Raw genomic sequence first — 15,775 nt, 5'->3', positions numbered from 1 at the left:
CAATCCATGACATGGCCTTTTGTCATAAGATAAGCAACTCCAATCAGCAACTTATTCCTTTCTTCATTTTGTTCTCAATCATTTTTTTTAAAGATTTATCATTTTATTGACCTTTCAAATGGACCAGTTTTTTTTTTTGCTAGTTTTCTTCATTGCTTTTATTCTTTTTCTTTTGGAACATATTAATCATAAAAAGCAAAGGATTTCATTGTGACTTTTCCACACATGCATAAAAGTGTCATGATCACATTCACTCTCTCAACACTCTTTCTTATCCTACCTCCCCATTCTAGAAATTCACTCCTGGAAAGCTAAAATGAAAAACAGATTCGGTCTAAGATCCAAGTGTAATAGAGAAAATTCACTACCCTTCTTAAAGTACTTCAGTGCATAGGAAATGGGAAATGACACAAATACACATAAAAAGATGTGAAATGAGCCTGAAAGTTGAGTGATACTTCCGTGTGCTCCTGTGATTCGGGCCCAATCCCAACCTCACTTCTAAATACCCAACCTTCAATGGGGGTGTCTTAGAGTTCTTTTGTTTTTTTTTTTTAATTAAGTTTAAAAACTAAAGAAATAGCTATCTGAATATGGTAAATGAGGGACAGAATGCTCTTCTGTTATGAACAGAAAAAATAGGTTAAATATTACAGCAGGAAAACTGGAAAAATTCAGCTTAGAGACCATGTACTATTTTAAAAGTTTTATTTTTATTAAGTTGTTTTCATTTGAAAAACCGCCAAGTTTAGGATTTCACAAGACTTCCAGATTTTTTTCAACAATATAAGCTATATAAAATGTACTGGGTATGTGCAGCATTGTGGACATTTTATCAGCCTTCCTATCTGAGGGAATTATATGTCCCTTCTTCTTCGTAATATTTCCACTGATATCAAAGGAAATCACTTCTTATTGCCCTAAGTAAGAAATGTGTGTTAAGATGGCCTAACATTCAATCATCACATTTATGACAGAGTGAATAAATCCTGTCACATCAACCTTTTGAAAATTAGTCAACAGACTTTCCCTGAAGTTTGACTGTGAGTAAAAGACCTTTCTAGTAATCCTTTATGGAACTGGCAGTTAGTTGAATCTTACCAGGATGTGAAACAACCAAACAAAACAGCAAATATCCAAAATAGAATGCACGTGCTACTTAATTAAACTAAAATCAACTTAAGTTGGTATTTAATCACACCAAATTATAACAATGCTAAAAATGATATATTTTATATTATAAACCATCAATCTTTTTTAAGTGACAGGTTTAAAATAAAATACTTTATTTAAAATAAGAAATCATTTGATTTAATTCTTAAAATTCTGAGTTTTAGAACCAACTGATTGTGAAAACAACTGATTAATTAAGACCTGATGGAGAAAGAAGATACTTCTGACCCAAGTTTTCTAGAATTAATAGCATAAAAAAGGAAAAAGGCAGCTATTGTGTCTTTTGGTGTGCCAAAATAAATAGTCATCACTACATCTATTCTTTTTCTTGGTCATTATTAATCTTATGAATAGAACTAAAGAAAATGGCCAAGTGAAAGGCAGAGAAGACAGGTGGTGATTACAAATGGAAAATTAATATTTAAACATTCAGAAATCCTTAACCACAGTGATTGCTTTACTATGACTGCAGGGATATAAGCTATTAATGTATTTAAAATTAAACAAAAGAGAATTGTTGGCATATCAGATAATATACCAACATAATGTTGTGTATGTTGCCAACAGTATAACCAGGATGCCCCTCAGGCTAAGAGCTGTTGACTTCTATTGACTTCTATTTAGGGTGGCATCTTAACAAGAGATCAGAAAGCATGGGTACTATGTCTAATAAATATTTCCTTTATTCTTAATTGTCTACTGCTTCAGGAAATTGAGGACTTTCATGTTCTCTTTTTGTTGCTCTGATAAAGAATGTTGACAAAAGCAATGCAAGGGAAAGTGGTTTAGTTTAGCTCACAGTTCAAGGTACAGTCCACCATGGCAGGGATTTGAAACCAGCAGGAGCCTGAGACAGCTGCCCACATCCTAGTCAGTCAGGAAACAGAGATGGATGAACACATTCATCCTTGTATTCAAATTACTTTCATATTTAATATAATCTGTTAAATCTCCTCCTCAGGGAATGGATGCTGCCCACTGTTAAAATGGTTCTTCCCACCACAATTACTATCATTCAGACAATCCCCCAAATGTGTTCTCAGAGGTTCATTTCCCAGATGATTCTAGACCCAGGCAAGCTGACATTTAACACTAAGCATTCCAAGTACCCTTTTATGCCATTCAAGGCACTAAATGATGTACATAAACACACACACATACATACATACACACACATATATAACATATATACATACATACACACACACACACACACACATATATATATATATATATATATATATATAAAATCTTCATGAAGTGAGAACTTATCTTGGGGTAAACTCGTATTTATGAGGTTCTGAGTAGATTTTTGCTGCTTCTTTATCATACTCTGCAAGGCTGTCTTTATACTTTTTTCACCTTGGCTCTTTGTTTTCATGGTTAGTATCAAATATGGAATAAGAAATCATCAATTAAAATTGACAAATATTAAGAAAGCAACAACTGCTAGACAGTCCTAAAAGCAGCAGACCTTCTTCCCACAAAAACAGCAGACACGGGCTGTGCTTTGAATAGGATGATTTGCTTCTAAAAGGATTACTTATAATAAAAGGGTTTCTTCCTCTCTTAAGGAATATAAACACAAACATATGAAAAATCATGAGGTTTTGTCTGGTCTTTTAAGTCTCACTGACATGGTGACCTAAGTCCAAAGACAGAACTAAAGGCTTTGACTGTGGTTCAGAGAGCAGAGGCCTTCCTTGGGTTTCCCCACACTTTCTTGCCCTTTACAGAGATAACAAACAGAAGCATTGTGACTATATGCATCGACTCTGCTCTGACTTACTCCTTAGAAGAAATGTCCCACTGAGGATCTCCTTTCCAGCTTTCATCATCCTCCCATGTTGGTGAGATCCATGTGTGACACAACCTTGTGGAAATATCTTTCAATTTTAAACTACACATATGCCTTGATCCTGACACTTGTATGAACATTTCTGTAGAACAGATTTTGGAAAAGAAAAGTCAGGCCTGATGTACATACGTTGCCTGGTGCTTACAGCTGAACCAGGATGCTGCTACTTGCTGTCCTGGCACTCACCTGGGGACTCTGTTGGACAGAGACCACTCCCGTGACACCATCAGACAGCTAGTTTGAACCTGTGATGAAGGGAGAGTAAAGCGAAACAGCACTAGAATAAAAGAACACCTCATGAACCTTTCCCCAAGTCTCCCTGCTGAACCTCACACTGCAGGCCCTTCTTAGGTACTGAAATGGTTCCATATGATCCCATGCTGTACGCTGTCTCTATTATTTCAACAGGTAGCTTTGTAGTAAACATTACAAACTATTTATATGTGAATATAAGAACAGTCTAATAAGCTACAACATACTCATTCTATGAAATTGTCTTATTTTACATTATAATATGATTACATTCCTCCATTCCTTTCATACATCCAAGCTCACTTATATACATTTCCCTCTCTTCTTTGAATTCATGGTCTCTTTTTGCACTAATTGTTATTACATAAATATATGTATATACTTTTATATTAAAATATGTAACCTATAAAGCAGCTTAATACCTAACAAAAATCTGAACAAACTCTTTTGAAGTGAAGAAGTTATAGGGGTGCTATAATGAGAAAAGAAATGCCTAAGACTTGCTGTTATATTGGGAAAAAATAAGCAAGTCAAATATCAATTACAAAGAATAATTTACTATCCTATTAAAGAAAAGCAAACAAGTCTATGTTGCTGAAATGTACAGAAAATTCTTAGCAGTGATGATGGAAGGTATAAAGAGAAATATCCATGCGTCAACTCCTACACATCCATATTGTTTAAATTTTTACTGTTTTATAATTTAGAAATTTTAATTTAGAAAAAATTATTTTTTCATACAATCTATTCTGATGCAAGATTGCCCTCCCTTTACTCCTCCTATTTTAGCCCACAACCCTTTCACCCAAATCTTCTCCCTGTCTGACTCTGATTAAAAAAGAGCAGGCTTCTAATAGATAACAACCAAACACTCCGGAATCTCATAGAAACACTAAACTGAAAGCTACAAAATATGCTCAGAGAACCTGGTGCACATCTCTGTCAGCCCTGTGCTTACTGCTTCAGTCTCTGTGAGTTCATGTGACCTTTGCACAGTTTAGAGAGGCTTGTTCTCCTGGTGTCCTCTTCCCCGGCTCTTACACTCTTCCTACCTCCTCTTCCATGGGGCTCCCTGAGCTCTGAGGGGTGGGAATTGATGGAAAAATCTCCTTTAAAACTGTTTGTTCTAAGTTCTCTCTTTCTCTTTCTCTGCATTGTGTATGCTGTGGGTTTCTGTATTTGTTCCCATAAGTGGAAGAAGGAACGAAGCTTCTCTGATAGTAGTTGAATAACACACTGACCTATAAATGTATCAGAATATTACTAGGAGTCACTTCTTTGTTACTTTTTTTAGACCAGTAGTACTTGGTTTTAATCTAAGTCTCTGGGCCATTTACTCTTTGGTTCTTGATCATCCAAGCGGTATTGGGTATTGGGTATCAGTTATATCTCATGGAGTTCTCTTTAAGGAATATTGGACATTGGATGACTAATCTCATGAGCTTTATGCCAACCTTATCCTAACATGTTTTGTTGGAAGGACAGATTGTAGATCAAAGGTTTTGTTGCTGGGTTGGTGTTTATGTTTCTCTTTTGGTATTCTGAAGAGTAGCTTCCCACACTAAAGACTCTAGAATGTAGGAGTGGAGGATCCCAGCTGGATTTATCCATGTTCAATTAGTTCTGTGGATGTAGACCTTGACAATGAGGACCCATTCTCAGTTTGCAAAGAGCAATCCTTTGTCTTAGCAACAGTCTGGGTTGTTTGGGGATTTCCATGGGACCCAGTTGACAAACAAATTTTAATATAATCTAGCCCCTTCACTGGAAGCCTCACCTTAGAAGAAGAGATGACCAATTAAAACTCCATATCCATCTTTACTAGTCCTCATTAGGATCACCTTCACACATTCTAGGAAGTCTCACTGCACCTGATTTCCATTGCATCTCCCAAATGCCACCTCCAATTCAAACCATCGTATCTGAGTTATCTTTCTCTATCCCATCTCTCCTCACCTCATCTCCCCCATACTGCCCCCAGTGCACTCTTAAAATTTATTCTATTTCCCCTTCCAGGGAAATCCATTCATGCCCCCCACCAGAGCAATTCACTTTACTTAACCTCTCTTGGATATCATTTAACAGCTAATATTCATTTGTAAGTGAGTATAGGCCATATTTATCCTTTCAGTTTCATAAGTTTTCTTTTATTAATTAGTGATCTTAATGCCTGTTCTATGTGTGTTCAGAAAATTATCTCCTCTGTCAATGAGTGCAAGGCTATTCCCCACTTCCTCTTCAGCCAGGATCAGTGTATCAGGTTTTATGTTGATGTCTTTGATCAGTTTGGAGTTTTTTATGCAGGGAGGTAAATATGAATCTATTTACATTCTTCCACATGCAGTCATCCACTTTGAATAGTACGATTTGTTGAAAAGGCTATAGATTTTACAGTGTGTATTTCTGGTTCCTTTATCAAAACTCAAGTGTCCATCAGTGTGTGGACTTATGTCTGGGTCTTCAATTCAATTGCATCGATCAATATGCCTGTATTTGTACCAATATCATCTGTTTTTTATTACTACAGTTCTATACCACAAGTTGAAATCGGGGGTAGTGAGACCTCCAGCAGTTCTTTTGTTATTCAAGATTGTTTTAGCTATCCTGGACTTTTGTGTGTGTTTCTATATGAAGTTGAGAATTGTCTTTTGAAGATTTGTAAAGAATTGCATTGGAATTTTGATGGAATTGCATTGAATCTGTAGATTCTTTGGTAGGATGGTCATTTTTTTCTATGCTGATTCTACCAATCCATGCTCATGGGAAGTCTTTCCACTTTCTAATATCTTCTCCAACATCTTTCTTCAAAGACTGGAAGTTTTTTTTTATACAAGTGTTTCACTTCCTTGGTTAGAATGACCTCAAAAAATTTCATATAATTTATGGCTATTGAGAAGAGTGTTATTGCCATGATTTCTTTCTCAGTCTGTCATTAGCTGACTTTTTTTAGTTAATCTTGCATTCACCCTCTTGCTGAAGCTGTTTATCAATTGTGGGAGTTCCCTGGTAGAACTTTCATGATCTCATATGTATACCATCATATCTTCTGCAAATAACACTTTGACTTCTTCCTTTCCTGTTTTAATCCCATTGATCTCCTTCAATTGTCATATTGCTCTAACTAAAACTCTTACTAAGTACTATATTGAATATAGAGAGAGAGGGTGGGCAGCTTTGTCTTGTTCCTGATGTTAGTAGAATTTTTTTAGAGTCTCTCCATTTAATTTGATGTTGCCTATAACATTTCTGTAAATTGCCTTTATGTTTAAGTAAGTCCTCTGTATACTTTTAGCATGAAGGGGTATTGGATTTTGTCATAGGCATTTTTTAATATCTAATTAGATGGCTATGTGGGCTTTTTTTTCTTTCAGTTTTTTGTATGGTGGATTACATTGACTTATTTTTATACATTGAACCACCCCTACATCACTGGGTTAAAGCCTCCGTAATTAAGGTGAATGATCTTTTTTATGTGTTCTTGTGCTTGATTTGCAAGTATTTTATCCAGGATTTTTGCATCTATGCTCATAAGGGAAATTGGTCTGTAATTCTTTCTTTCTTTGAGTCTTTTTGTGATTAGGGTATCAGGGTAACCGTGGCCTCATAAAATGAGTTTGGCAATGTTCTTTCTGTTTCTATTTTGCAGAATATTTTGAGGAGTTATTGAGATTAGATTTGTTTTGAAAATCTGGTAGAATTGTTTGTTAAAACCATCTGGCCTGGAATTTTTGTGATGGGGGAGTTTTAATTACTGCTTCCATTTTCTTAGGGATAATAGGTCTATTTAAATTGTTTATCTGGTCATGATTTAATTTTGGTATCTATCGAGAATATTACCCATTTTGTTTAGATTTTCAATTTTGATGGAGTATAGGTTTTTAAAGTAAACAGCTTTGAGATACCATCTTACACCTGTCAGAATGGCTGAAATCAAAAACACCAATGATAGCCTTTGCTGGAGAGGTTGTGGAGGAAGGGGTACACTCATCCATTGCTGGTGGGAATGCAAACTTGTGCAACCACTTTGGAAAGCAGTGTGGCAGTTTCTCAGGAAATTCGGGATCAACCTACCCCAGGACCCAGCAATACCATTCTTGGGAATATACCCAAGAGATGCCCGATCATATTACAAAAGCATTTGTTCAGCTATGTTCATAGGAGCATTATTTGTAATAGCCGGAACCTGGAAATAACCTAGATGCCCTTCAATGGAAGAATGGATGAAGAACGTGTGGAACATATACATATTAGAGTACTACTCAGCAGTAAAAAACAATGACATCTTGAATTTTGCATGCAAATGGATGGAAATAGAAAACACTATCCTGAGTGAGAACCTTCATCTGGTGATGGATGGAGATAGAGACAGAGACTCACATTGGAGCACCGGACTGAGCTCCCAAGGTCCAAATGAGGAGCAGAAGGAGGGAGAACGTGAGCAAGGAAGTCAGGACAGCAAGGGGTACACCCACCCACTGAGACAGTGGGGCTTTTGGGAGCTCACCAAGGCCATCTGGACTGGGAATGAATAAGCATGGGATAAAACCAGACTCTCTGAACATGGTGGACAATGAGGAATGATGAGAAGCCAAGGACAATGGCACTGGGTTTTGACCCTACTGCATGTACTGGCTTTGTGGGAGCCTAGCCAGTTTGGATGCTCACCTTCCTAAACCTGGATGGAGAGGGGAGGACCTTGGACTTTCCACAGGGCAGGGAACCCTGCCTGTTCTTTGGACTGGAGAGGGAAGGGGAGAGGTGTTGGGGGGGGGGGGAATGGGAGGCTGGGAGGAAGTGGAAATTTTTTCAATAAAAAAAAATAATAAAAAGTATGACCTAATGATTCTTTGGATTTCCTCGGTGTCTGCTGTTATGTCCCCTTTTTATTTCTGGTTTTCTTAATGTGGATATTTTCTCTGTTTTAGTTAGTTTGGATAAGGGTATTTTTACCTTGCTAATTTTCTCAAAGAAGCAAGTCTCCAATTCATTGATTCATTATATTATTCTCTTTGTTTCCAGTTTATTGATTTCAGCCCTGACTTCACTTATTTTTTGCCATCTGCTCTTGGGTTTGTTACTTATCCTTGTTCCAAAGCTTCTAGGTTTGTTGTTAAGTTGCTAGTATGAGATCTTTCCGTTTTTTTAATGTAGTACTTAGTGCTATGAACTTTCCTCTTGGCACTGCTTTCATTGTGTCCCTTAAGTCTGTGTATTCATTATTGTTCAATTCTAGAAAGTCTTCTATTTTTTTCTTATTTCTTTCATGAGCCAGTTTTCATTCAGGAGAGAGTATTCTCAGTCTTCATGAGTTTGTACACTTTGTGTTGTTTCTGTCATTGTTGATATTCAGCTTTAATCTGTGATGGTTTGATAGGATGCAAGGAATTCTTTCAGTTTTCTTATAATTGTTGGGACTTGCTTTATGACCAATATGTCACCAATTTTGGAAAAACATCTGTGAGGTGCTGAGAAGAAAGTACACTCTTTTGTGTTTGGGTGACATGCTCTATAAATATCTGTCAGGTTCATTTGGTTTATAAATACTGATAACTCCAGTATTTCTATTTCATTTTTGCCTAGATGACCTATCTGTTGATGAGAGTTGGGTATTGAAGTTTTCCACTATGTGTGAAGGTCAATGTATAATTTCGGCTTTAGGAAAATTTCCTTTACAAATGTGGGTGCCCTTACATTTGGGGCATAGATGTTAAGAAATGAAACATCATCTTGGTGGAATTTTCCTTTGATTAATTTTGGTTTGGCATCTCTTTTGTTAGATAGTAGAATGTCTACACCAGCTTGCTTCTTAGGTCTGTCTTTTTTATTAGAGAATATAGTCCACTGATATTGAGAGATATCCATGACCAGTGGTGGTTATTTTGTTGAATCTTCTAATACAACTTCTGGAATTATGAGCCAAAATAAAATTTTTTTAAGTTAATTGTTTCATGCATTTCAACACAGTAATGGAAACATACTTAATACATTCCTGACTGATAATTCTGATCTGGCTCACTCTCCTTACTTATAACATTTGTGTTGTGCTCTTAAATACTTCATTTATATTATCTTTTAAAATAATTTCTGTATTCTTTGAATGTTCCATTAATTTATATAAAGTTCATTTATCATATCCATCCATCACTCCTTCCCTTCAACTCCTCCGAGGTCCCCCACCCTACATTCATTCTTGCTTCATGTCTTCTTTTCAATCATAACTCTGGTGAGTTGATGCATTGAATAACGATACCCCATCTAGAAATCAGAATTTCAGAGATCTCTTTCTTATCCGCTGCCTCCTACATTCTTTCCACTCCCTCTTCTGTGACTTCCTTTGTTAGTTGGATGTGGGAGGTTGATATAGATGAACAAACACAGCAGAGAGATCAGGTACTTATACACTATACATTGACCATTTATGAATTTCCGAATCAACCACTACCCACGACAAAAGCTTCTCTGAACAAAGTTCATAGGAGAACCAATCTATGGGTATAAATGGAAGTGTTTATCATATAGTTTGAAAGTATAGTCATTTAACAAAAAAACATAGATTCCCCCCTAGAACTTATGATCTTCGAAGTCATACGTTTTGACCAGGTATATGGCAGTAGCAAGCATGAACTTGGTCCTGTAAAGCAGGTCTCATATCTAATCAAAGGGTGCATGCTTCTCACCCTTATGGCTCTCAACAACTATATCAGTGAGTACCTCACCGGCAGCAAGTTGGTGTAGTAGCAAGCACTGAGTAGGACCATTATTTAGCCTTTTCCAGCAGCTTACATAGCACCTGACCCTATGTGAGCTAGCCAATAGAGAAAGTTAAGTTGGTTATTTTCTCCATATCTTACATTCCAAATGAGTGGTGTCTTACCATCTAAGTGTGATATGCAACCAAGAGCAACAGCTTGTATTATTTGTGATGCCCCTAGGCCTTCCTGACCAGCAATTTGTACAATGATATCCTAAGCTTGGCTCTGATGTTTTTATTTAACAACCTGCATCTTCTTGGAGCAGCATTGTCTCCTTATATAGGATGCTTATGTTTAAAAGAAAATTTTAAATACAAACTGTAGGGTAAAAAGGACAACTGGAGCAGAAAATCAACCAATCACTAAGCACCCTGACTCTGAACACAGAGTCAGTGAAAGAAACACGTGCTGTATTTGAGACTTGAGCCAGGGAAAGAAACATCTTTATCCCTGAACTCAGAACTAAAGACATGTGCCCTGGCTCTGAAACTAATGTTAAAGAAACACACTTTGTCCCTAGAATCAGAGTCAATGAAAGAAATATGCCCTGGTCCTAAGATTAAAGTCACAAAGCTAAAAAGGACCAGTGAGAGAAACACAGTTTGGCCATGAAGTCAGAACCATCTCTGCCCCACCAGTTAAACTGACCAATCCCTGAGAAGGGAAAAACTAACCAATCCCCCCTTCTCCCTGGGAAAAACGCTGCCCCTAAGAAGCCCTATGTAAGTCTCACCACCACTTCAGTTAGAGGCTGCCATTAAACCCTCCCTGGCAAGGCATCCACCCTTCTGCACTCTTCCTTTCCAAATAAATCTTTTTCTTAAAAGAGTCTTGGGCGACAACCTTCATTCACCATTGCAGACTAGAAGAACCTGCCTGGGATGTCCCTTAGGGGACTGAGCTGAAGAACCTTGCTGAGACACTCTCTAGGGGGCCTCAGCAAGGCAGAGCAGAATAGAAGAATTTTGATATGAAGCTCCTTAAGGGTGGATCAGCAAGACCAGGCAAGAAAAAAGTAACAACGTTTTGCGGAGATTGCTAGAACAGTAACAACCAACAGTCCAAAACCCATTTTGCCCTGAGGCTCTGCCACAAAATTTCATAAAATTATCTTTGTAAGTACCTAGTTCTGGTTCTTTTCCCGAGTTCAAATACAAGCTAGACAGAAAGCTGAGAATTGCAGTGATCTGTAGATGAGGTGGAACTAAGAGTAGGGTGGCACACGGCTGAGAATTCAGCTCAGAGACAATGGTGGGTGAGAACTGCATTGATGCCAGATTCCACAACGCATTTCCCCTTCCTACTTCCATTATCTGATTGGACTTCAGATTCAAAACATGAGGAGAGAAAAAAATGATTAGTGAGACATTGGTCAAAAGAACAATAAACCCAAGCCAGTAGCCCCCCTGCCTGGAGGGCCCCATAAACCTGCATGAGGCTGTTGTCCATGAGGCTAGCCCTACATGACACAACACTGAGCCCAGCATATGGCCACAGAGATAGCAAACCTTCTTATAACAGAGTTTATAATTACTCTTCTTGAATTTTTCAAGTGTCTTAGATACTATTAAAGAATCCTGAAGCCTGTCATTACTAAGTTATGAAATACTACATACATAAATAGGTAGGTAGGTAGATAGGAAGTTAGATAGGTACGTGAACAGATGGTAAATAATAGGGTGATAGATAATTTCTAGTTTGTGACAATAGAAAAAATATTCTCATCATTAAAACATCCCCTAGATATGCATTATATCTGAGTTGCCCCCTCCTGCACCTTGTTTGTGCACAGAAGCCTTTCGCTTGTGTTCTTTCAAAGGGGACAAGCTTTTGGATTTTTTTCCCTTGCTTTGATTTTGTTCTTATTGATTTTTATTGCTTTATTACTACTTCTAACAACTCCTGTTGCTTTTCTAATATGTTATGTTGAACAGCAATTTCCACAATTTTATATTATTTCTGTTTTAATAAATAATTAAGCCACTTGTGTATGGAGTAACTTCTCAGAGGTTAAGAGCCCATGTTGCTCGTATAAAGAACCCAAGTTCAGTTTTCAAGCACCTAAAACAGACAGCTCACAACTGCCTGTAACTCCAGCTCTAGGTGCTCTGATGCCCTCTTCTGGCCTCCTTGGGCACTCACAGGTATGTGCATTCCCACAGCTGTGAATTAAAACATTACAATAATAGTTAAGTCATTTAAGGCTAAAATGTTTCCAGTGTGGGCTTCTTTTACTGTACTTCCTTGGTTTGGATGTATTCTTTTCTTGTTTAAAGGCAATTTGTAGTACCAATTTTGATTTCTTTTTCTTTCAGAAAAGAATGAGTGTGTGACTTACTTTTCAAGTTTATACCTTTTTGAACCATTTTAAATTGCTGTATCTCTAATATAAGTCTACCTACACTAAAAGCTGTTACTGTATTGTGACTGCTACCTTGAATTTAAGTATCTTCATGACTAACCGCACGGTCAAACTATGTGAATGGTCTTCATATTTACAGATAAGCATATTCTCTCAGTAAACATCATGACAAGCATACTGGATCATAACTGAATGAATGGTTAAACTCCTCTTTGATCTTCTTTGTTTTGAGAGCTGAAGATGTTCGTTGTTTTAGAATACGTTAACCCTGTGACCAGAAACTAGTGCATTCGTTTGTGGGCAGCAGCTTCTGTGGTTTGGGTGGTCTCCTGTGTGTAAAAATTGCATTTTCTGCAAATAAAAAGAGTGTGGGCAGATAGCCCTTATGTAGTTAAGGAACTGATATTTCAGGCTTTGGATTTAACTTGTTATTTTTTTCTCTTTCATCCCTTAGAGTTTAAGAAAAGTTATAGATCTTGGTTTCTATTTTAAACAGAAATATTTGTTTCTTCTAACAACTATTTACTATTCTTCTACATACTTCTCTCACCCGTAAATAATCTAATTTATTTTACTACTTATTGGGAGATCATAAAATAAAAAACTTAGTGCTTGATGTAACTGTTCAAATTTTGTTAAAGTTGGGTCATACAAAATGATTTGGAGAGAGCAAACTCACGTACTTTACTCCACAGACAACAGTCCTGATCTGGATCACTCCTGGTCCTTTCTTACTCTGACGGACTTCCACTAGTTCATAACACTCACATTTCCTCAACACTGTACTCCGTGACAGTTCTGTGGCACTGTGCTACTGCTCTTTATGCACCCTGAGTCTCAGTATCGAACTATATTCTCCATGGTTCAGCATAGCAGCCACAGTGTACCAGCATGCTTTGGGTATTCAGTTTCTGTATTGCTGCTTGATATTAGGAAAAATGAATAGCACCGGAATTATATCCCAAGACTCCAGACACAGTAGTCCTGCTTTCTTAAAATGCAGATTGGCAGGAGTTATCAGAGGTCACCATATGCAGGTCCTCAGAGGATGAAGCCTTTAGAGACAATCATCTCTAAATTGGAAGTGACATTTTCATTTGCACACTGTCTCCTTGAATCCTCACTGTTATGGTTTGAGTCTGTAGCATCCTTCAAAATCTCATGTGTTAATGGATTGAATGCCAGCTGATGGGCTTTTGAAAAAAGGATTGGATCTTGGGGACTCTGACCTAATGCATGGATTAATTCCTTGATGGATTCATGATACAATGGCATTGTTGGGAAGTGGTAGAAATTCAGAGGTGGCCCTAGTTGGAGGAGGTAGATTATTGGGTGTATTCAGGTATTTGTCACAGTGAACTGAATGATATACTTGCTAATGAGGAGACAGCTGTTTTGAATAGTGAAGTGAAAACTCTTACAAAAGAGAAAGAACCTTACTATTTATAGGTCTGTGTGTTGAGAACTAAATTTCATACAGTTATGGTGCTTCCTCAAACTATATGTCAAAGCATTTCATTTTTATTGGATTATGTCTGTGACTCAGTACACTGTAAGGGATTACAGGACTAACAGCACTAAATAATGATCTATTATTTATGGTCTCACTTTCTGTCATTCAGTTAACTACCTAACTATGGGCCAAAAACGCAAAACCAAAACCCCCAGAAATATTCAGTACTGTTTAGAATGACACTCTACTTTCAACAGTTCAATGAAAACTCACAACATTTTTTCTGTTACAACAAAAACCCAAATCATTCATTTGCCCTGTGTGTCTACACACTGTGTGAGCTACCTGGCTGCTAATCCCTTCAGGGTGGCTTCAGTTTCTAGATAATCTCATATGGTTTCACAGTGCTTATGTACAAGTAACTTAATTTCACTTCAAAACAGTGCCAATTGCAAAAGTAGGAATGTTGAAAATTTTGCTACAGGGTATTGTTCTAATAGTTCTAGTTTACTAATGGTGATAATCTTTTTTTTGACTAATTTACAACCTAAACTTTATTATGGATAAAGTTTATATGCTGTGTTAGAAAAAAAAACTCAAAATATCCTTTGGGTTCCAGGCATTTATTGAGATCTTGCAAGTAGTACCCATGGATAAAAGGAAACTACTGTACTTGCATTATCTAAATTCCCATATCAGTGCATTGGGAATACATACACTTATAACATTTCTAGCAGGCTATTACTTTACAACACAGATAAACAGAGGGAGCTGTCGCAAAGCACAGGTGGTAACCACAGGAGATGTCTTAGATGGAGTAAAACATAACTAAAACTCATCAGAATAAATCTGTGAATATAAAATATACCTACACATTCACTGTCTTGTGGTATTTATGGTACAAATCAATAATTTATACAAAACATTTTCATTTACTGTCTACAATTCACTGTACTGAGCTTTGAGCCCTGAAAATAGCTCATTATCACTTCCTCATCACCAAAAACTTTTAATATCAGAGTTTCACTTACTTGCCTCCTCCGCATCGACATTAGCAATATTTATGTATATAATAAAATACTATTATCTTCTCCATTTCCTTTAAGTATGTATGAATCTAGAATATGTTCTTTATAAGTCCTAGATGCATGCTAATTGGTGTGGCCATTTTAAAGATATCACAAGGGTGTTAATAATATCAACCCTAAAGATCAAGGACCTCTGTCAAATGACACTCACACTGATAGATTTGGACAGTCACCTGTTATGAGTTAGAACCTACTTCCTTAATTAGCTAATTCTAAACAACTTTTGCTATTAGGTTTGACAGCATATGCAGTTTTTCTATTTTCTTACAATATTATTTAACCTAATATGAATTAAAAAGAAGGGTTCATCTTCAAAGTTATATATACTTTAACCTGAAGGTTGACGTTTTTTTGGATGATATGAGTTTTTAATGAAAATCTCTACCTGTTTGAAGCATTAAATGGTCTGTTGACACTTTGTTAGAGAACAATGAGAAATATATCTAGGAATGAGTAGCTCATGAAGAATGTAATGATTCATGTAGTTTTACGAAATATATACATATATGTCAAACATTCCCTGTCCCAAATATCTACTTATTGGCAAAATGAGTAGGATTTTCTAATTTTAAGTAGTATGACTTGCCTAACAAAATTTAAACTGCTACTATTTCCACTTCTTAATAGATTTTCCTACATCTCCAAATCTAAATAATAACTAATTAATTATTTAATTCATCATCTGAGTCCATCTAACTAATCTGTTAAATGTCGGAGCCCATGTGGTTCCAACACAGATTCCCTAACTCGGCTGGAACGGAGTCGCGAGGAATAAAACTGACACAGCTTACACTGTCATCATGGAAAGGCCAGATGACTCTGGAAAAACAATCCTCA

The sequence above is a fragment of the Microtus oregoni genome, unplaced genomic scaffold (assembly GCF_018167655.1).
Source record: "Microtus oregoni isolate MIOR12 unplaced genomic scaffold, Mior012 000014F_ref0000157, whole genome shotgun sequence".
Lineage (NCBI taxonomy): Eukaryota > Metazoa > Chordata > Mammalia > Rodentia > Cricetidae > Microtus > Microtus oregoni.
The sequence above is the reverse complement of the archived record's forward strand: the minus strand, read 5'-3'. Positions refer to the sequence as shown.